Source organism: Hyperolius riggenbachi, chromosome 6 (assembly GCF_040937935.1).
Source record: "Hyperolius riggenbachi isolate aHypRig1 chromosome 6, aHypRig1.pri, whole genome shotgun sequence".
Lineage (NCBI taxonomy): Eukaryota > Metazoa > Chordata > Amphibia > Anura > Hyperoliidae > Hyperolius > Hyperolius riggenbachi.
This window is the reverse complement of record NC_090651.1, coordinates 249995357-250017420: the sequence shown is the minus strand read 5'-3', so window position 1 is coordinate 250017420 and position 22064 is coordinate 249995357. Positions and strand designations below refer to the sequence as shown.

The window sequence follows — 22064 nt, the reverse complement described above, 5'->3', positions numbered from 1 at the left end:
CCCATTGCCAAAATGAGATGCAATGTGACAAAACTCAATACAATGCATTTAAAGGAACCTAAACTGAGAGGGATATGGATATTTCCTTTTAAACAATACCACTACTGGCAGTAGTGGTTGAATCATACACTTGAAACAAGCATGCAGCTAACCCAGTCTGACTTCAGTCAGAGCCCCTGATCTACATGCTTGTTCAGGGGCTGGGGCTGAAAGTATTAGAGACACAGGATCAGCAGGAGAGCCAGGCAACTGGTATTATTTTAAAAGGAAAAATCCATATCCTTCTCAGTTTAGGTTCCCTTTAAGGGCTCATTTCCACTGCAACACAGAGCCATGCGGCTCTGCATTGCGTGTCACTACTGGGGGCGGAGCTTGCGATCCCATTCATTACTCTGAATGGGATCGCGGGCGCAATTGCCCTAAAGTGCAGGCAACCAAGTGCTGCAATCAGTGATGAGCAAAAAATGTAAATATTCTTTTTGTGGAATTTTCGCCAAAATAAGTACAATTTTCGCTTCGACAAAATTCGCCCAAATATTTTAGTGTTTATTTTCACCTAATGGCCGTGATTTTCACGGTAAATTGCACAGCCCCTTTACAAGCTAGAATCACCAAATTAGCAGAGTATGTTAAGGAGAACAGTGGCTATGAGGGGAAAAATAATTTTTCAAAAAGACCTTATAGTTTTTGAGAAAATCAATTTTAAAGTTGCGATAGGAAAAAAAGTATACATTTATGTTATTTTTTTTTTTGTTAAATGCCTCAATATACATAGTGATTTCAATAAAAAAAAATTATTATATGAAGTGCACTTGTCAGTATTATTATAGTGCCAGGGGAGCAGGTTCACATCCCATAAAATGACAGTGGTGGGGGGAGCAGCAGCTCGATCAAAGTGTCCATCACCCCCATAAGTCAGGAGAAGCAGGCAGTGTACATATCCCATAAATTGACAGTGGCGGGGGGGCTCAGCAGTGGGGCCGGACCTCCGATTTTAGGTTTGCGAACTTCCGCGTAAGGTTCGGTTCGCGTAAAAGTTCGCGAACCGCTATAGACTTCAATGGGGATGCGAACTTTGAAAAAAAAAAATTATGCTGGCCACAAAAGTGATGGAAAAGATGTTTCAAGGGGTCTAACACCTGGACCCCCAGGTGGAGGAGTGGGATACATGCCAAAAGTCCCCGGGAAAAATCTGGATTTGACGCAAAGCAGCGTTTTAAGGGCAGAAATCACATTGAATGCTAAATGACAGGCCTAAAGTGCTTTAAAACATCATGTGTATACATCAATCAGGTAGTGTAATTAAGGTACTGCTTCGCACTGACACACCAAACTCACTGTGTAACGCACCGCAAACAGCTGTTTGTGTAGTGACGGCCGTGCTGGACTGGTGCGCACCATGGCGAGAACAGGTATGCAGTGGTGGGTTCACTGAACAGAACAGGTATGCAGTGGCGGGTTCACTGAACAGAACAGGTATACAGTGGCAGGTTCACAGAACAGGTATGCAGTGGCAGGTTCACTGAACAGGTATACAGTGGCGGGTTCACTGAACACAACAGGTATGCAGTGGCGGGTTCACTGAACAGGAATACAGTGGCGGGTTCACTGAACAGAACAGGTATGCAGTGGCGGGTTCACTGAACAGTACAGGTATGTAGTGGCAGGTTCACTGAACAGGTATGCAGTGGTGGGTTCACTGAACAGGTATGCAGTGGTGGGTTCACTGAACAGGTATGCAGTGGTGGGTTCACTGAACAGGTATGCAGTGGTGGGTTCACTGAACAGGTATGCAGTGGTGGGTTCACTGAACAGGTATGCAGTGGTGGGTTCAATGAACAGGTATGCAGTGGTGGGTTCACTGAACAGGTATGCAGTGGTGGGTTCACAGTACAGGTATGCAGTGGTGGGTTCACAGAACAGGTATGCAGTGGCAGGTTCACTGAACAGGTATGCAGTGGTGGGTTCACTGAACAGAACAGGTATACAGTGGAAGGTTCACTGAACAGGTATACAGTGGCGGGTTCACTGAACACAACAGGTATGCAGTGGTGGGTTCACAGAACAGGTATGCAGTGGCCGGTTCACTGAACAGGTATGCAGTGGTGGGTTCACTGAACAGGTCTGCAGTGGTGGGTTCACTGAACAGGTATGCAGTGGTGGGTTACTGAACAGGTATGCAGTGGTGGGTTCACAGTACAGGTATGCAGTGGTGGGTTCACAGAACAGGTATGCAGTGGCAGGTTCACTGAACAGGTATGCAGTGGTGGGTTCACTGAACAGAACAGGTATAAAGTGGCAGGTTCACTGAACAGGTATACAATGGCGGGTTCACTGAACACAACAGGTATGCAGTGGTGGGTTCACAGAACAGGTATGCAGTGGCAGGTTCACAGAACAGGTATGCAGTGGTGGGTTCACTGAACAGGTATGCAGTGGTGGGTTCACTGAACAGGTATGCAGTGGTGGGTTCACAGTACAGGTATGCAGTGGTGGGTTCACAGAACAGGTATGCAGTGGTGGGTTCACAGAACAGGTATGCAGTGGTGGGTTCACTGAACAGGTATGCAGTGGTGGGTTCACTGAACAGGTATGCAGTGGTGGGTTCACAGAACAGGTATGCAGCCAGGAACAAGCTAAGCCTAACTAATCTTTCCCTATGAGAGACAGTCTGCAGCAGCTCGCCCTACTCTCACTAATGCAGGCACACGAGTGAGCGTAATGGCCGCCGCTGCCTGCCTTTTATTAGGGGGGGAGTGCCTGCCTTTTATTAGGGGGGGAGTGGCTCCAGGGGCTAGTGTAGCCTAATTGGCTACACTGGGCCTGCTGACTGTGATGTAGAGGGTCAAAGTTGACCCTCATGGTGCATTATGGGGCGAACCGAACTTCCGCAAAAGTTCGCCTGCGGGACGCGAACGCGAACCACTGAAGTTCGCATGGAACCGTTCGCAGGCGAACCGTTCGGCCCAACTCTAGTGACCATCACCCCCATAAGTCAGGAGAAGCTAGCAGTGTACAAATAGAAAAAAAAACATCGGCTTGGACACAGCAACCATGCTTGAGGCCCCATTCACACTAGAGCGTTTTGCCGGCGATTTTGGCAAAATGCTCAAACGCTGGCGCTTTTGAAAGCACTAGTGTATTTAAACCCAATGGGCCCGTTCTTACTTGGGCGATTTGCGCTAATCGCCGCAAATCACCAAAATCGCGACACACAAATGTGTCGCCTGCACCATTTTCAGGCGATTTCCCGGCGATCGCGTTTCAGTGCTATAGAAGCGCTAAACGTGATAGCGGAAAAATCGCCGCAGTGTTCAGTGATTTTTCTGCTGAAAAATCACTCACGCAGGTTTTGCCCTTATAAGTGTGAATGGGGCCTGAAGGACAGCTGTAGTGGGGGAAATGGAGGCTGCCAAATGTAATTATTTTAAAACAAAACCAGTTGCTTGGCAGCCCTGCTGGTCTATTTGGCTGCAGTAGTATTTGAATCAAACCAGAAACAAGCATGCACCTAATCTTGTCAGAAATTTGACACAAATATCAGAAACACCTGATCTGCTGCATGCTTGTTCAGGGTCTATGGCTAAAAGTATTAATGGTAGAGGATGAGCAAGATAGCCAGGGAACTGGTACTGCTTAAAAGGAAATAAACATGGCAGCCTCCATATACCTCTCAATACAGTTGTCCTTAAAAGGAGCCATAGACCCGGAACAAGCATGCAGCAGATCAGGTGTTTCTGACATTATTTTCAGATCTGACAAGATTAGCTGCATGCATGTTTCTGGTATGATTCAGACACTACTGCAGCCACATTGATCTGCAGGACAGTCGAGCAACTGGTATTGCTTAAATGGAGATAAATATGGCAGCCTCCATATACCTCTCACTACAGTTCTCCTTTAAAAAAGACTTTTGTTTTAGAATACAGCTACAATCCAGCCTGCTGTAGCTTGTATTTGTGGAGATTTTCAAACCACAAACACACAGTAGACTGCAAATAAATGAGCAGTAGCTAGCCGTGGCGTAGCTAAGAAGCTGTGGGCCCAGTGCAAGTTTTGCATTGGGGCCCCCCAAGCTCTCTATACATAACAATTGATACGCCACACCAAAACCAATCAAGGACAACCACAGTGTCAGAGGTGCAAGAAAGGGATGGGAAACAGTGTATTAACCTGCCTGGCGTTCTATTAAGATCTCTGAAAAAACTTTATTCACACGAGTAAAAAACATCCAAAAACATGGTTCTTCAATATCACAATGGTAGGTCTTGGGAGTACAAAAAATTTATTTTAAATCAGTTTTTAAATCAACTTTCCAACGGCAGGAGGCAGGTGCTGCAAAAGGAAACCCTGCCTCCTGCCGTTGGAAAGTTGTGTGCGTCTGGTGAGTTCAGACGCCCCCCAATACATGGCTTCTTTTTCTTGACCGGTCTTCCTTGTTGGTTTGGCTACGCAGAGCTGGGTATCACGGCCTGATGAAGGGCATACTTTACTCTACATAAAAAGCCCGAAACGAACATGTGTCGTTGCCTTGAAGTTTATACCCGCAAAGCTATAACCATTAACTGATTTGAAATTAATTTTTTGTACTCCCAAGACCTACCATTGTGATATTGAAGAACCATGTTTTTGGATGTTTTTTACTCGTGTGAATAAAGTTTTTTCAGAGATTTTTTCTGTTGCCTTTTTGAGATTGCACTAGTTGCTATAGTCCTTTTAAAGATATATAAACAAGTGTTACGGGGCAAGGTGGACTGCCCTGAAAAAGGACTGTGTTTTGATCCTTTACACATTTAAAGGACAGTATCCTGAATTTCTCTTCTAAACCGTTCTATTAAGATCGCCAGGGAGGCTGCGGGAGGGTTTTTTTTTAATAAAAAAAAAACTATTTCATGCAGCCAACTGAAAGTTGGCTGCATGAAAGCCCACTAGAGGGCGCTCCGGAGGCGTTCTTCCGATCGCCTCCGGCGGCCAGAAGTAACACGGAAGGCCGCAATGAGCGGCCTTCCGTGTTTCGCTTACCTCGTAGCCATGGCGACGAGCGGAGTGACGTCATGGACGTCAGCCGACGTCCTGACGTCAGCCGCCTCCGATCCAGCCCTTAGCGCTGGCCGGAACTTTTTGTTCCGGCTACGCTGGGCTCAGGCGGCTGGGGGGACCCTCTTTCGCCGCTGCATGCGGCGGATCGCCGCACTGCAGCGGCGATCAGGCAGCACACGCGGCTTACAAAGTGCCGGCTGCGTGTGCTGCTTTTTACTTGAGCCAAATCAGCCCAGCAGGGTCTGAGCGGCAGCCTCCGGCGGTACTGGACGAGCTGAGCTCGTCCAGACCGCCCAGCAGGTTAATGATCACTGCTATTCTAATCATCTATAAAAGTGAATATTATCAGCATAGGACCAATAAAGAGCTAATACTGTGGTTGAGGGTGGGCCCCTCGGGGCCCCTCTAGCCCAAGGGCCCCGATGCCGTGGCTACCTCTGCACGCCCCGTAGCTAGCTAAGCTCTCTCTACTCCTATCACATCCACTAACTCTTCCCAACAGAGGCTAGGGTGGCTGTCTGTTGTCTGATTGGTTGTAGTTATATGGTTCCTGGGTCAATTCCGCAGTTAAGAATCATGGGAGACATAATGTAGGGAGAGAAGACATTACTTCCTATCAATTTTCGAATTTTCATGTTAAGCACATGTAGAATATAGCAATTATTTTCGAATTTTTATTTGGGCGAAAATATGGCACTTTCCCTTTAAATTTCGCTATTGGGCGAAAATGTGAAAATTTAAGCAAATTTTCATGAGAATTCGGCGAAAACCAAAACGGGATTTTTGATGCGAAAATGACTTTGGCGAAAATTTGCAAGCAACACTGGCTGCGATTCAAAAGTGAATTGCAGAGCATAAATGGAAACAGGTGACAGTGCAGTCTATGCACTGTCTGCTGTCTCTGCGATCATGTTTCCATTCGCGTTCATGAAAGTGCGCTATATGCAAATACGGCCTAAGTGTGAATCCAGCCTCAAGGAAGCCTGAAACAGAAAAAATACTGAGAATACCGTTGATAAATTGCTTTTAAAATGCTCCTTTATTTTGTTATTGTACTGATCTTTGCTTGTAATGCTTTCTGAATCACTGACCCAGAATGAGTATGCAGATCAGGTGTTCTGACTCCTCTGGCTGAATGCCTATTCCAGATCTGTTACCAAGAAGGTTTGAAAGACAATACATTTTATCATGACAGCGTTTTTTTCTTCATCTCTTTTTAAAGAGCGTAAAATATGTCAGCCTCCACATTAGAGTTGGGCCGAACCTCCGATTTTAGGTTCGCGAACCGGGTTCGCGAACTTTCGCGGAAGGTTCGGTTCGCGTTAAAGTTCGCGAACCGCAATAGACTTCAATGGGGATGCGAACTTTGAAAAAAAAAAAATTATGCTGGCCACAAAAGTGATGGAAAAGATGTTTCAAGGGGTCTAACACCTGGAGGGGGGCATGGCGGAGTGGGATAGATGCCAAAAGTCCCCGGGAAAAATCTGGATTTGACGCAAAGCAGCGTTTTAAGGGCAGAAATCACATTGAATGCTAAATGACAGGCCTAAAGTGCTTTAAAACATCTTGCATGTGTATACATCAATCAGGTAGTGTAATTAAGGTACTGCTTCACACTGACACACCAAACTGTTCACTGAACAGAACAGGTATGCAGTGGCGGGTTCACTGAACAGGTATGCAGTGGCAGGATCAATGAACAGGTATGCAGTGGCAGGATCACTGAACAGGTACGCAGTGGCAGGATCACTGAACAGGTATGCAGTGGCAGGATCAATGAACAGGTATGCACTGGCAGGATCACTGAACAGGTATGCAGTGGCAGGATCAATGAACAGGTATGCACTGGCAGGATCACTGAACAGGTATGCAGTGGCAGGATCAATGAACAGGTATGCACTGGCAGGATCACTGAACAGGTATGCAGTGGCAGGATCAATGAACAGGTATGCAGTGGCAGGATCACTGAACAGGTATGCAGTGGCAGGATCACAGTACAGGTATGCAGTGGGCTGAGGGCTCACTGAACAGAACAGGTATGCAGCCAGGAAGAAGTTAAGCCTAACTAATCTTTCCCTATGAGAGACTGCAGCAGCTCGCCCTACTCTCACTAATGCAGGCACACGAGTGGCCATAACGGCCGCCGCTGCCTGCCTTATATAAGGGGGGGTGGGGCTCCAGGGGCTAGTGTAGCCTAATTGGCTACACTGGGCCTGCTGACTGTGATGTAGAGGGTCAAAGTTGACCCTCAGGTGCATTATGGGGCGAACCGATTTTTTGCGAACTTTTGCCGCAAAACGTTCGCGTGCGACACCCGCACGCGAACCACCTAAGTTCGCGCGAACCACGTTCGCCGGCGAACCGTTCGGCCCAACTCTACTCCACATTCCTTTCACTTGAAATTTTCCTATAAACTGCTTTTCTTTAATGAACAGTATTTTATTTACTATAGGGAAAAAAATCATGAAGTATTGGGTTATTGTTGCGGCAAATTGTGTTGTTTACAGCTCAGATTAATTACAAATGTGTTTTTCATTTGACAATATAAACTCTTTTGTTGAAACATGATGCTTAAATTGTGCTTAATTTTCACTTAAGATGGAATCATTTCTAATAAACAATGCAAGCCAGCTCTTCACTGGGTGGAAGCCTTCCAGATTTCATAATACTATTATCAGTTAAATTACAGAACCCAGATTTAGCAAGAAAGTGCATTGATTTTATGGACAAAACGATAGTTATATTTAGTCTGTTAACCTTTGATAATTCCCTCCCACAGCTACAAATTGTAGGACTTTTTTATGCTAATTGTTGTCAGTGGGGGTTCTGCCAGGGCCCCTCCGTAATTTAAGCCCATTGCATCATAATGCAGGTGCTGGTAATTGCAGAACGCCTTTATTATTGACGGATTGGCTGGGTTTTATGCTATTTATTTTTAGATCACGCTTGCAGATATGCTATGGGAGCTCCATTATCGGAAGAGACAACAGTGGTGACATTGGCGCTCAGAATATCTGGAATAAGACGGCGTCTTCAGAGATAATTGTTTATCCTATTGTTATTAACGTAAATGCTGAAGTTGTTTAATCAGTTAATATTCATTAGTGAAAATGAGTTTAGTTTTTGCTCTAGCGTTTACCAACTTTAAAAAGAAACCTTATTTTATGTATTTTTCCCCCTTTTTTGTAGATGTGCATGCAAATATGACGGTCTTAAAAAGGAGCTATAGTTTCGTAGCACAAAAAAGTTGCATAATTAAACATCTGCAATATTTGTAAAGGTGCCTATTTACGATACAATTCCACAGATGATCAATCGTTTGATTTGATTGTTATGATCGATTGGAAAAGATAGGTAGTGCCCACTAACGGATGAAAAACTGCTAACAAATTCGATCATATTAATGGAATAAGTCAATTGTCAGGATGAATCTCATCAATCTAATTAAATTGGTTGGCAGTTTTTTTTATCCGTAATTGGGTACCACTGATCATTTTTGATCAATCATAATCATCAAATTGGACAAACGATTGCACATGGGATTGTATCATTAATGGGCACCTTTAGGGTATGGTATGTATCAGGCAGGATGAAGCAGGCGAATGTGGCGCCTGAGTTGGGAACCGCTACAGCAGAAATGCTAAAGTGCGCGCCCCGCGCAAGGGTGATTCGAGGTTCCGGCACTCACCGAACCCTGAATTACCTCTCCTTCTGAGTTGCTACGACTCAGAGGGGAAATAGTACTAAAAGAGGAACTGTCGTGAAAATCTTAAAATTTAAAACACATACAAATAAGAAGTACATTTCTCCCAGAGTAAAATGAGCCATAAATTACTTCTTCTCTCTTATGTTGCTGTCACTCACAGTAGGTAGTAGAAATCTGACATTATCGACAGGTTTTCGACTAGTCTATCTCTCCATAGGGGATTCTCAGCATGGCCTTTATTCTTTATAAAGACATTCCCTGAAAAAGATTTATACAAAGATGCTGGCCAGCCTCCTTGCTTAATTTACACTATTTTGGCAGTTGGACAGAGCAGCTGCCATTCACTAAGTGCTTTTAAAAATAAAGAAAACCCTGAGAAACCCCCTATGAGAAGATAGGCTAGTCCAGGCATGGGCAAACGTGGCCCTCCAGCTGTTAAGGAACTACAAGTCCCACAATGCATTGCAGGAGTCTTGACAGCCACAGTCATGCCTCCTAAAGGCAAATGCATTGTGGAGGGCCGAATTTGCCCATGCCTGGGCTAGTCCAAAATCTGTCGGTAATGACAGATTTCTACTTCTTATTGTGATTTATGAGTGACAGGAACATAGGAGAAATGTATTTTATGGCTCATTTTACTCTGGGAGAAATGTACTTCTTATTTGTATGTGTTATAAATTTTAAGATTTTCGCGACAGTTCCTCTTTAATGCCACCGGGAATTTTAGCAAACACTCCACAAGATCCGCACCATCAAGTTTCCATCTTTATTGTTCCATAAAAAACAGGTTAAAAACTGTGTGGGTAAGTATACGTATACTTACCCACACAGTTTTTAACCTGTTTTTTATGGAACAATAAAGATGGAAACTTGATGGTGCGGATCTTGTGGAGTGTTTGCAAGCACTTGTTACTCCAGAGTGGATCGCTGCACATCTCTTACCATTGGTGCTGAAGCATTTACTACAAACCGGGAATTTTAGCGGCAGCAGGATGAGCAGTCATTCAGCTCACCCTGCGCCCAACTCACCAGCGATGTTATAATATGTACATCAGGCAGGAAGTGAATAGTCAATGCTTACAAATGCATGTGTCAGACACAGGAAAAATTATCTAACCTTAGTATCTGGTGGACTTTAACAAGGGCCATATTGTAATAACTAGATGACTAGGTCAAAGCTCTTCTAAAATGGCAGGTCTTCTGAGTTGCCTACTGTATAATATGCAATGGCTAAGACCAAGGCAGTTGATTTCAGCACAGTGCTCCGTGGCTAATTTAGGCTCCCGGCTGACGAACAAATTAGCAGAAGAAAAAGTTAATTCAGCCGGCAATAGCCAGTGTCCGAATTACGTGCCCCCCCCCCCCAAAGTTTCTACAATTCAGAGGGAGAATAGTAGTTATGCGGGCCCTGAGTTTCTGCAGGAGAAGGGTGAGCCATATTTCGGCTTCACCCTGCTGCCTGCGACGATATTGAATGATCTCAGCTAGGATATACCACAAGTGGTCCAATAAAGGGCAACTGGTAAATCAGAGTCAATGGGCCCCTAAGGCTCACTGATGCATGTTTACAGTATATGAAAGGCTGAGATGCTTAAATATTATTTAATTATGCCAGGGCTCCCTTCCTGATCAGGAGACTTACCAGACTCTGCCACCCTCTTATGCAAAAATTACCGTACACTGATGTTATGAACCATGTGAGTGAGCTAGTATTGGTGGTGGTGAGGGGCATCCGCCTCATAGGCTCTTCATTTCGAGGTGAACATGATGTTGGGGGCTGTTTTATTTTTCTTAGCAAAGAAGAAAAACATTACAGAGATATTTTCTTAACAATTAAAACTGCATGTTTCAAAAATGCCCCACAGCAGCCATGGCTGCTAAATAGCATACATTTTAATAGGGAGCTTGGAAATTTGGGCGAGGATCATGCCAATAGCATCTGTAATGTTACCCACATACTACTATCACCTTACATTACTGATCTCTCACATTATCCCCTAGCTATGCGTAACACTAACCCTAAACCTACTCCTAACACTAACCTACCCCCTACCTACATACTTACACCTAACATTAAGCTCACTCACCTATGCCTAACACTAACCCCCTAGATACACCTAACACTAACCATTAGCTAATGCGAGGTACAGCTACATAATAGCTAAACCCTGGGTGCCCTATTACTTACCCCTACCACTGCCTCTGTCCTGAGTCCTTAGCTGAACTCTGTACGCCACTTTCTGAACCCCTTCCAACGATATTCGGGATTTAACTATATGATAGTTAAAGCCTTGGCACCTGAGCCGATGTGTGGAGTTTAAAAGGCGGGGGGTGGGGGGTGGCTCAGTGCATCTCTGTTGATAACCAATCAGAGGAGGCCTATTGATGTGCTGATCTACCCTTTCTTTGCATGTTTTTAATTTAGTTAGAGGTAGGGCCCCTCCCAGCAGAGGATGACCTCATCATGGTGGGAGGGTCAAGTACTTGATAATTTGCATGCAAGCTTTTGTGGAAACCAACATCCTCCTATGGTAGTTAGGTGCATCTGATTTGAATGCAGGGTGTGTATTTTGTCTATTAGTAGGCTCTGCACACTTGGTGCAGGTAGTCATTTGGATGCAGTTTGTCCTAAGTAGAGCTGTCCCTTTTTCGCTGTGACTCCCCAACGCTGCAAAACATGCACTGTTGGGGAGTCATGAGGACAGGTTTGAGAAACACTGGCTTATATCATGATTTATCATTATTTATGTGTTTTCCTCATGAATTAGCTCTCCTTATAATAGTTGAAGTGAAAAATAAATAAAATTATATAATTCAAGAGCATAGCTTTATGACCGCCTTGTCACATGAAATTAACCAGACCTAAGCCACTCTAAATTTTCAAAAGAGCAAGACATCCAACTGCTGCCAATTATTTGAACAGAAATGCTTTCTCCTTCTCTTTGTGCATCCCTGGTCTTGCCATATAATATAGTGCGCAGCTGCATTGTCTATCTCACCAATTGGTAATAGTGAATAGTTCTTCTTTTATCAGGTCTGGAAGTCTTTAACTTCTGGTACCTATTTTACTGCTCCCACAGTTTTACAAATGAATGGTTTCAACAGCAGACAGGACTCAATTCTCTGTATAAAGTTTAGTTTGGTTTTATGATGTGTTACATCGTTTATTCAGGAAAATACATTATCAACAACCAGCTTATGTAGCAATTTGGGAAAGCCTATAATTTAAGTCAAGTTCTTATCTAAATGAAGATAAAACATGGCTTTTATAAGCGGTGATTTACCTGTAGGCTCATTTTATTTCTTTGGATTAGGGAGTTTTATATCCTCCTATAAAGCAGATAAGAGAAACCAAGTTTGCATCTGATAACGTGTAGCATTATTTTGGAAGAGCATCTTGTTTCTCAATTAAGAGTCAAGCACCAGATGCACAGTGGAGTACCATAACATGTTTGTTTTTTAATCATGGACTCACACAGGGGAACCGGCCTGATAGCATCTGCTTACATCCTTACCTGCTGCTGCCTCCAAGACACTGGCGTATGTAGTTGTGTTTCAGACTGTGAAGATAACACATGCCTAAGTTCTATTGTTCGCACTTAGGGAGGAACCTGTTAGGGCACTCGCACATGCTGGGAACCTGAAACCTTCTTCTTACCTCGGAATTGGCAGTGTTCTGTCTAATTTGTTTAGAAAACAATGCTCAATGTAATTTGTAATTTATTTGTAGAAAGACGCTTTGTTCTTTTATGTTCATTAACACGCTGATATATAGCTGTATTACAAACTGCGTAAAAGAAAAAATGTTTTTTAGGAGTGAAAGTCATGTCCACAGTATCTTCTAAATAAAACATTGCTTTGATTGCGTCACATTAAAACGTCCATTCTCAAGGACCACTCTCTTGCTTCATGCATAGAGAACCTGTGATTTACTCCACGCTGTCGTGTAACCAGAAGATACTGTGGGCATTACTTTTGCTCCTAAAAACCCTTTATTCCTTTATTGCAATTTGTAGTACAAATCTATAAAGGGGTGTAGATAACTTGACTAATGTATGATATACATCTGGGTCACCAATATCTGATTAGTGCAGTTTAACAATTGTTTGTCTGCTCGTCTATGTACTGAGTGTATACGAGATATTTACTGGAATAGAGGGTGATTTGCTAAACTTTCAGCCAATAGTCTGTTGTTTCCCTGAGGACTAACATCTGAACAGCAAGAATGGATTAGCGGCTAGGACAAAAAGGTAATTGGAGAAGAAAATACTGGCACTGATTTAGCAAGCTGTGTGCAGAAAACTGTAGAAAAATTGAAGTAGTCTCCCAGACCAACCAATCAGGACCTAACTGTTGAATAAAGCAGGAATATGAACTGGTTGCTTTCTGTAGATAATTGTATCACTCTTGTTTATGGGGAATAAATCAGGACATTTATTGCAACTGAAAATGGTTTAAATCGCACACAAGTGTATCACTGTCACATCAGGTTCACATTCAGGAAGAAGATTATAGCAGCGTAGAAGTCTGGTAAGATTTATAAAGGCCTCAAAAGAATTAAAAATCAACCATTCCACTCTTGAAAAATGGTCTACAAGTGGGGGGTTTCAAAACAACTGACACAATACACAGGTCTGGCCATCCAAGCAAAGCCCCCCAGACAGCAAATGGCAAGATGCTAAAAGAGCTCTCCAAAAACCTTAAAATGTCAACACAGGATTTACAGCAGGCTCTTGCTGTTGTTGATGTGAAAGTGAATGCCTCTACAATCAGAAATAGACTGCACAACGTAACTTGCATCAGAGATGTGGAGGGAAGAAACCTTTGCTCTTTAAGAGAACCATCAAGACCACTCTATAATTTATCAGAGAGAATTTAGACATAGACTAGGACTTGTTGAATACTGTTTTTTTGCCCGATGAGTCTAAACTTGAATAATTTGCATACCAAAACAGAGGTCATGTTTGGTGTAAACTAAATACTGAATTCCAGCAAAATAACCTCATATAAACTGTGAAGCATGGAGGAGGAAGTGTCATGGTTTGGGGTTGATTTGCTGCAAAACCCCACCAGCCCACGAACATAGAATCCACCATGATTTCTACTGTATATCAGGGGGCACTTGAGGAACACGTGGGACCATCTTGCAAAAAAAAAAAAAAAAATCAAAGCTGAAGGTGGGGCTGGACATTGCAACACGACAATGACCTAAAACATACCCATAAATTTAAAAAAAATATACAGTCCTGAAGATCCTGATTCAAAGCGCAGATCTTGATCCAACTGAGATGCTGTGGGGTGACTTGAAACTGGCTGTAAATGCAAGAAAACCCTCAAACATCTCACAGCTGAATGACATCTGCATTGAGGAGTGGGAGTGGGAAAGACTTTCCTCAGACTGTGTCTCACTGCAGTTATTTCAGCCTAAGGGGGTAACACAAGATACCAGGGGTAGGGTTTTCCTCAGAATGCACTTTTTGTTGATATATTTTAGTGAGTCAAGGTTACATTTTGTTGTGAACCTGCAATTAAATCCCTTTCTTTGCAGAGATAAATAAAAATAAGATTAGACTTCAATATTTCAACATTTCTTAATAAAGAACTGACTAATAGGGCGTCCTACTTTTTTCACATGACTGTAGAAGTGTATTGAAGCAGCAAGGTCAAATGTGGTACTACATGGCCACCTTGTCACTGCCAATCCTGTTGCAACATATGTGCTTCCTAGCAACATTGGTCGAGCTCCAGTAGATTCAGATTGTGTGTTGAGCAGCCTGAAATGGACTAGTGCAATCATAACTCACAGTATACTAGAGACTGAAATGTGTTCTGGAGCAACTTCTGAACATATACACTTTAGATTATCCTTTTATTTATATATTGTAGTTAGTGATGAGGTGATCACTAGCATATTGTCTAACAGTATTTGAGACAGCCATTCTCTTTTATTGCCATCATTAGTAGCACATCAAATGTAATTTGCATGAAATGTGCAAGAAACCCATACAGTTGCATAACACTATGCAAAAAAAAGTATTTTTTTTTTTCAAATAAAGCTACAACAGACTTTTTTTTTCAGCACTGGGAACTAGAATCGGCTCCAAGATTGAGGTTAGTGCCTACATGGTAGTAAAACATTATTCTTACTTCAGTGCGGACCTTTGTAAGACCACAATGTGAAAAGTTGTAAAATTCTCAGGAATTCTTTAATTTTTCAAAGCCATCCCTGGATGACAGTGGCACAGTCCAACTCTCTCCAGTCTTTGTATAGGTCCTTTCCATGGAGTGCTTTTGTGAAGTGTTAGGCCTCTTTTACACATTCATTGAAAAATTGTGTTGCATTACCGTTTTATCGTAGGGTAACGCAACAGCGATGCAAGGCAATGGTGCCTAGCACAGTTATCGCGTCACACTGGAAGATCCCAATCCGCCGCTCGGCTGACGCAGGGGCAACAGCGCCTTACCGCCGCACTTCTGCAGTGGAGGAAGTAATAAAGTAATGTGAGCCAATTGGTGATGCATACCTTTTAAAAAGGATGGTGGCGGCGTTGTGTCGTGCTTACGCAGAACGACGGGATCCCAGCGAACGTACTTCCTGTTTAGCAGAGAGTACATCTTTGGGCAAGGGGGGTGGCGCTATGCATATGACCCTGTCGGCGCACTCTGCTGCAGGATCATATGTTTGTGGTTTTGTGCGTTGCAGTGCTATGCAGTGGGGCATGGCACTGTTAACACACACTATTAGTATAAAACCAGCCTTAAAGAGAAACTCCGAACAAGAATTGAACTTTATCTCAATCAGTAGCTGATACCCCCTTTTACATGAGAAATCTATTCCTTTTCACAAACAGACCATCAGGGGGTGCTGTATGACTGATATTGTGCTGAAACCCCTCGCACACGAAACTCTGAGGACTGTGGTACTCCTGGGATTTTCCTGTCTGTGAACCTTGTTGCATTGTGGGAAATAGCGGTTTACAGCTGTTTCCAACTGCCAAAAAAGCATGCAGCAGCTACATCACCTGCCAACAGTAAAAATGTCACCATGTAATAAATGTCAGAATGTAAATCAGGGATTTAAAAGATTTTACAATGGGCAAACAGTGACTAAATCATTTATACATAATTATTGTAAAAATGAAGCACTTTTTTTATTACATTATTTTCACTGGAGTTCCTCTTTAAGGATCATTTCTCAGAACAGTCATATTTGTATTACCTACTGTAAGTAACTGCTACTTAGGAAAAAAAGTAATTTATAGTGCATATGCTATGGGACAAATGGAATAATTTTATTTTTTATAACAATTTTTGTGATAGTCCTTTATGCTTAAATTGCGAAAATATTTATTTACCCGACTTCTTATTTGTTCTCCTGCACCAACATTTTGCTGTCAGTATTTTTTTGATGTTCATTGAACGCCATCTATTTTTACTTTTTTATTTCTTTTGATGAGGAAGTTGAGTAGGACTTTGTGAAAGGAAAGCAGCTTTGCATTCAATATGTTTATCAACACTTAAGTAGCATCTTATTTCTCAATTACGTCAAGATCCAGATGCGCAGTGGATTATCATAACATGTTTAATGATCTGTTGATTTAGACGACTGGCTTCAAGGTAATGGACTTCAGTGTTGTAAGTAAATGTATTTTACAGTTTCTGGATTTTAGTCCTTGCAAGACACTCTCCCAACATTCTGAGACATTCCAAGCAGATCCCATTGAATGAGTTACAGATGGAATTTTGACTTCACCTGACCAAACACATCTACATTATTATTTATGAACACTTACTTTCCATGGCATGCATGTTAATATTCAGCCGAGACACAGATGTTACTATCAAATCATATTTAGTACCAATTTATGACCATGTGTCAGAGAAATTAGTATCTCTTTTACAGATGGAATTTCTAACTGATCGTCCAAGAGTGCAGTTCAGTGCATGCATAATATAGGATGTAAAGGATAGCAATTTCATTGTCTTCGTGTAATTGCATAACTCATGTTGTTCAGCTCTGCTTGAGTTCGGCTTGAGAACATTTCAGCTAAATGATATCCAAATGTCATGGTTTTAGGGTTTTTGAATAAAACACTTGAGGTAATTGGGGAAAATTAAGACATTTACTCCTTGGAAGGAAAACAGTGACAAATCGAACAATGTAATAAAAAGCAGCGATGTTATCTTGCCTACAGAGGTTCATGTAGTCAAAGCCATGGTTTTTCCAATAGTATTCTATGGTTGTGAAAGTTGGACCATAAGGAAGGCTGAGTGCTAAGGAACCGACGCCTTCAAGTTGTGGTGTTGGAGAAGAGTTCTGAGAGCCTTGGATGACAGAAAGATCCAATCAGCCAATCCTTAAAGGGAATGTCCAGGCTTGCTAAAAAAAAAAAAAAACTACTTACCTGGTGCTTCCTCCATTCCCTGACAGCCACTAAGTCCCACGATGCAGCTTGGCTCTCAGCCACTGGCTCCCGGTCAACCTCGCCAGGTTGTCCTCTACTGCGCCTGCGTGAGCACTGCTGTCAAGCAAGTCCACATTGTCCAGAGTGTACTGCACAGGCGCAGTAAATCCCCCCAACTGCAAGTGCAGCCGATTAGCAAAAAAAAAACATCATTGTTCACTCAAAAAAAAAGTCCCTGACACCTCATCCAGCCATGCAGAGTAGCAAGAAGCTGTAATTTATTTCTGTTTTTAGACACTGCTTCACAGCAGAACACTTTCTGCTGCCAATCACCAACTCCTGATCACAAGACCCTCATGGGGTTTGGGGACCAAGGGGGCCCCATGCTGTCATTTTTGCAGGGGGGCCTTATTAAGTACAATACAATACAATACAATAACATTTCTATAGCGCTTTTCTCCCATAGGACTCAAAGCGCTTAGGCTCTCTCAGATTCAGTAATTAGTAGGATGAAGTATTCACACAACAAAAGTTATATTTCTGCAAATGCCAGACTGAACAGGTGGGTTTTCAGTCTGGATTTAAACACGTCCAGGGATGGGGCTGTCCTGATCTGTTGAGGTAAGGAGTACCAAAACGTAGGGGCAGCATGACAGAAGGCTCTGGGACCAAAAGTTTCCAAGTGGACTCTGGGTATGACTAGATTATTAGAACCTGTGGATCTGAGAATGCGGGGATTGCTACGCAGCTGTAACATATCTTTCATGTATCCAGGGCCTAGATTATTCAGGGATTTAAATGTCAGTAGGCCGATCTTGAATAGGACCCTCCATTCTATAGGTAGCCAGTGAAGGGAATGCAGGACTGGCGTTATGTGGCAGTGACGGGTTTGGTTGGTTAGCAGTCTGGCAGCAGTATTCTGTATCAGCTGTAGGCGGTACAAGACCTTTTTTGGAAGGCCAGTGTAGAGAGCATTGCAGTAGTCCAGTCGGGATGTGATGAAGGCATGGACTAAGGTTGGCAGATTTTCTGGGGGTATGAGGTGCTTGATTTTTGCAATGTTCTTCAGGTGAAAATAGGATGATTTCACCACAGCAGAGATTTGAGTTCTGAAGTTTAAATCCCCATCAATTAGAACTCCCAGGCTACGCACATGATCAGAGCTGCGTAGATCCGTTGTTTTGTTATCATGCTCTGCCCTCCAATCAGAAGGACTTCAGTTTTGTCTGCATTTAGTTTCAGCCAGTTGTCATTCATCCATTGCTGTAGTTCACGTAAGCAGGTGTTTATAGTTAGAGTTGGGTCTGTCACACTACTAGGCTTGAAGGAAAGATATAGTTGGGTGTCGTCTGCATAGCAGTGGTATGTCAGGCCATGTTTTTGGATTAGTTTTCCCAACGGTAGCATGTAAATCGTGAAAAGTCTCTGTACACCCTGGAACAGTGCACATGCGCCAATTTGGGTGAAAAAAAATGATGTCAAGCAGGGAGCATGTCACTTTTAAAGGGGTGGAGATATGAATATTACCCTGTCGGTGCCCTCTACCACAGGGTAATGCGCAAGGGGAAATGGTGCGGTGTGATTTTCCTGCTCTGGGTCCTCATGCTACAGGACAATCACACCACACCATATAAGCAAGAAATTTTTAAGCAGGAAGATACATTTTATTGGCTAACTCAAAAGAATTAGGAGTAAGCCCTTGGCTATTCTGGAGAAGACCCTAATGCTGGGAAAGATCAAGGGCAAAAAAAGGAAAAGATGCCAGAGATTGAGATGGCCAGATAATATCACAGAAGCAACTAACATGAGCTTGGACAAGATTCAAGAGGCAGTAGAGGTTAGAGGGACCAGGCTTGCTGTGGTCCATGGGGTTGCAAGGAGTCGGACTTGACTGAATAGTGACTGAACATCAAAAAATAATAAAAAATACAGGTTTTCTTGTCTCTGGAGGGTGCAGTACAGCAGCTAAGTGTACCAAAAGAGCATGATAAGCCCACCACATGTCTGGGAAATATTGTGCTTTTAGAAACAAAGTGGAACAATATATACATTTGTGTGAAAGAGCTATTATATGTTGCTTTAAGGGCAACATGGAAAAGATGCAAATCCTTCAATTTAAAGCTGCGCAGGGACTCCTAATACCGGACAAGCTGTTAAGGAATCACTAAGACTTATTTATGGGACTCCCTACATGGGCAGGATATATGTTTTGTCACTGTGTCACTGTTTTAACATACCTTTCTTTCTCCTCATACAAAAACATATTTTAGGAACCCCCCACTGAATTTACAAGTTTTATTTATTTATTTATTTTTTTGCTTGATCTTCAAAAGGTGTCTGTCACGAAATGTGTAAATTTCTTAAATGCACTGAACACTGTAATGATTTATTTACAGTCAGATACAGCAGATCCACACACCGACTCAGTGATAACCCTAAGGGTGCCCATACATTGCTCGATTTTGCAGGCTGATCAACTTTCTCATCCCATCATTTTATTGAATCAGAGCATAATCGTTGCCACATGGCCCCCTGATTGATCCTTTCCGCCATGCCCGACCAAACCTTTCTATCGATTTTAACATATCTCTCTCACCTTACACAGACCACACTGTCTTATTGAGTTGCATGATAACATTTTGGAAAAATCTACTACAAGCTAGTAGAGATGGCCCGAACGGTTCACCAGCGAACGGTTCCAGGCGAACTTTGGGTGAAGTTCGATTCGCTCCATAATGCTCCATTAAGGTCAACTTTGACCCTCTACATCACAGTCAGCAGGCACATTGTAGCCAATCAGACTACACTAACTCCTGGAGCCTCACCCCTTCTTATAAAAGGCAAGGTTCTCCAGCCGTTTTACTCACTTGTCTGCCTACAGTTATTAGTTAAGGGACAGCTGCTGACAGACTCTGCTAAGGAGAGCTTAGTTAGGCTTGTTAGCTTACTCCTAGGCTGATTGTTATTCCTTATATTGCTCCCGCCTCCGGAGGAGGAGGTGGGTCTTGTCTTCCAGGGAATTGTAGGATTTCAAAAGCCAGCTTACATACATTGGCCGGGAATCAAACCCAGGTCTAGAGCTTGGTAGGCAGCTCTCCTCACCACTATACCACCACCAACACTACATGCTAAAGCCAGCCTAGCATGTACCATTAGGATATATCCAAGAGAAAAATGAGCTTGCTTAGGGATTTGTAGGATGTCAAAAGCCAACTCACATACATTGGCCAGGAATCGAACCCAGGCCTACCGCGTGGTAGGCTGCTATCCTAACCATTATACCACCAACACTACATGCTGAAACTTCTTGGAGCAGACTTACCTCCTTCCTCCAAAAGACACTCATACATCCCCATAAAATCATTCAACATCAACTGCGTGCACAGTCTTTTGGTACACAGTCTCTGTGGCACAATTGGTTAGCGCGTTTGGCTGTTAACTGAAAGTTTGTTGCATAGAATACGGGGACGCCATTCAGAGGGCTGGGAGGCGGAGATCCAATCTAGATGCCCACCTGACCTATAATAATAGTATTACCTTATTCATAGTCTTAATTTGTGTCCCCCAAGTGTTTTTAAAGGTTTTTTTACGTTATGTAGCACCTTAATTCACTGTTGTTAGGGATGTGGAGACGCATATTTTTAAGAGGGACCTATGGACCACGGGGCAGCATGCTTGCATGTATGCTAAGCGGGCTGTATGAATTTGCCCACTGTATAAGTGCCCTATTTGTTGGCAGCACTGTACGCCAGCTTTGCAAGCTTTGCTTAGTAACCATGGCAATTTGATGGCTTTCCCCATTGGCTGGTCCTTTGCTGGAGGCGGAACTTGAATCTCCGCCTCCCAGCCCTCTGAATGGCGTCCCCGTATCCTACGCAACGAACTCCAGCACAAAGGAAGTGACACGACCGGAAGGGGTGGAGCCTAGTGCCCCGTCTTAATCCCGGAAGCGCACAGCCTCCATTGTTAGTGGCACGCAGCGTGACCAAGCGTCAGGAGACGCGAAACGGCCATCGCTAAGCCACCCTAATGCCCACCACCCACCTCCACTGGAATGACCCACCATCTTGAAGAAATGTAAGAGCAAATTTTGCAAATTTTTTACACTGTTTTGCAACTTTGGAATATGAAGGAGTTAGCCATATGGTTACATTGTCACAACTTTTGAAATGAATCTGAGGACGGAAGGTGCACGCTCTTGTCATTCTTTGCATGCCGCTTATTGCAGATTTTGCCTAAACTTCACTTCCACCAATCACATCCGCACAGGCACTAGACCTTTCTTTCTTTCTTTTTTTTTTTTTCAAATAAGTTTTATTGAAATGTTATCCGTATACAAACATACATACATTGGTAACATCAACACCACTCCCCCCACCCTATCCCAACTATACTGTATATACCAGGGGATGAGCAGCACAAATCAAATTATATGCAATACTGTGACACAGGCATGCAGCACTGGAGGTACCCAGTCTCCATAAGAAATATATAAATACAGATAGTTATTTTCCCCTGTGATCGTGCATAACCACGCCCACCTCTAGCACAGTTAAGCATATAAATGAGCGAAGCTCATAGTTCAGTCAGTAGCTAGTAGAAGGTGAGGTGTTTTTAATTTCCTTTCTCCCATTTAGTTGACCATTGGGCTTTTGGCATGGTTCCCACTAGAACGCTGATAAAAAAAAACTAGCATTTTTGCCTGGTTAGAGTAGGACTCACCAGATTGGGGACACTTTGGCGTAGTTGGTGAGCTTAAATGCGTTAAAGCGTAACCAAAAGCCCCTGTCACTGCTTTCTTGTTGTGTGCTGCAGCCCCTCTGTGTATATATATATATATATATATATATATATATATTACAATCTCTTCTCTCAATCCAGTCTTCAAACGTTGCATTTAAATGTAGTAATTA

At 43.0% G+C, this 22064-nt stretch overlaps 1 protein-coding gene across 3 annotated transcripts in view; it reads left to right on the top strand.

The window, feature by feature from the left end:
* The window catches only part of MORN1 (MORN repeat containing 1), a 565248-nt gene that overhangs the window by 290437 nt on the left and 252747 nt on the right, over positions 1-22064 (top strand). The gene's annotated exons all lie outside the window — the stretch shown is intronic.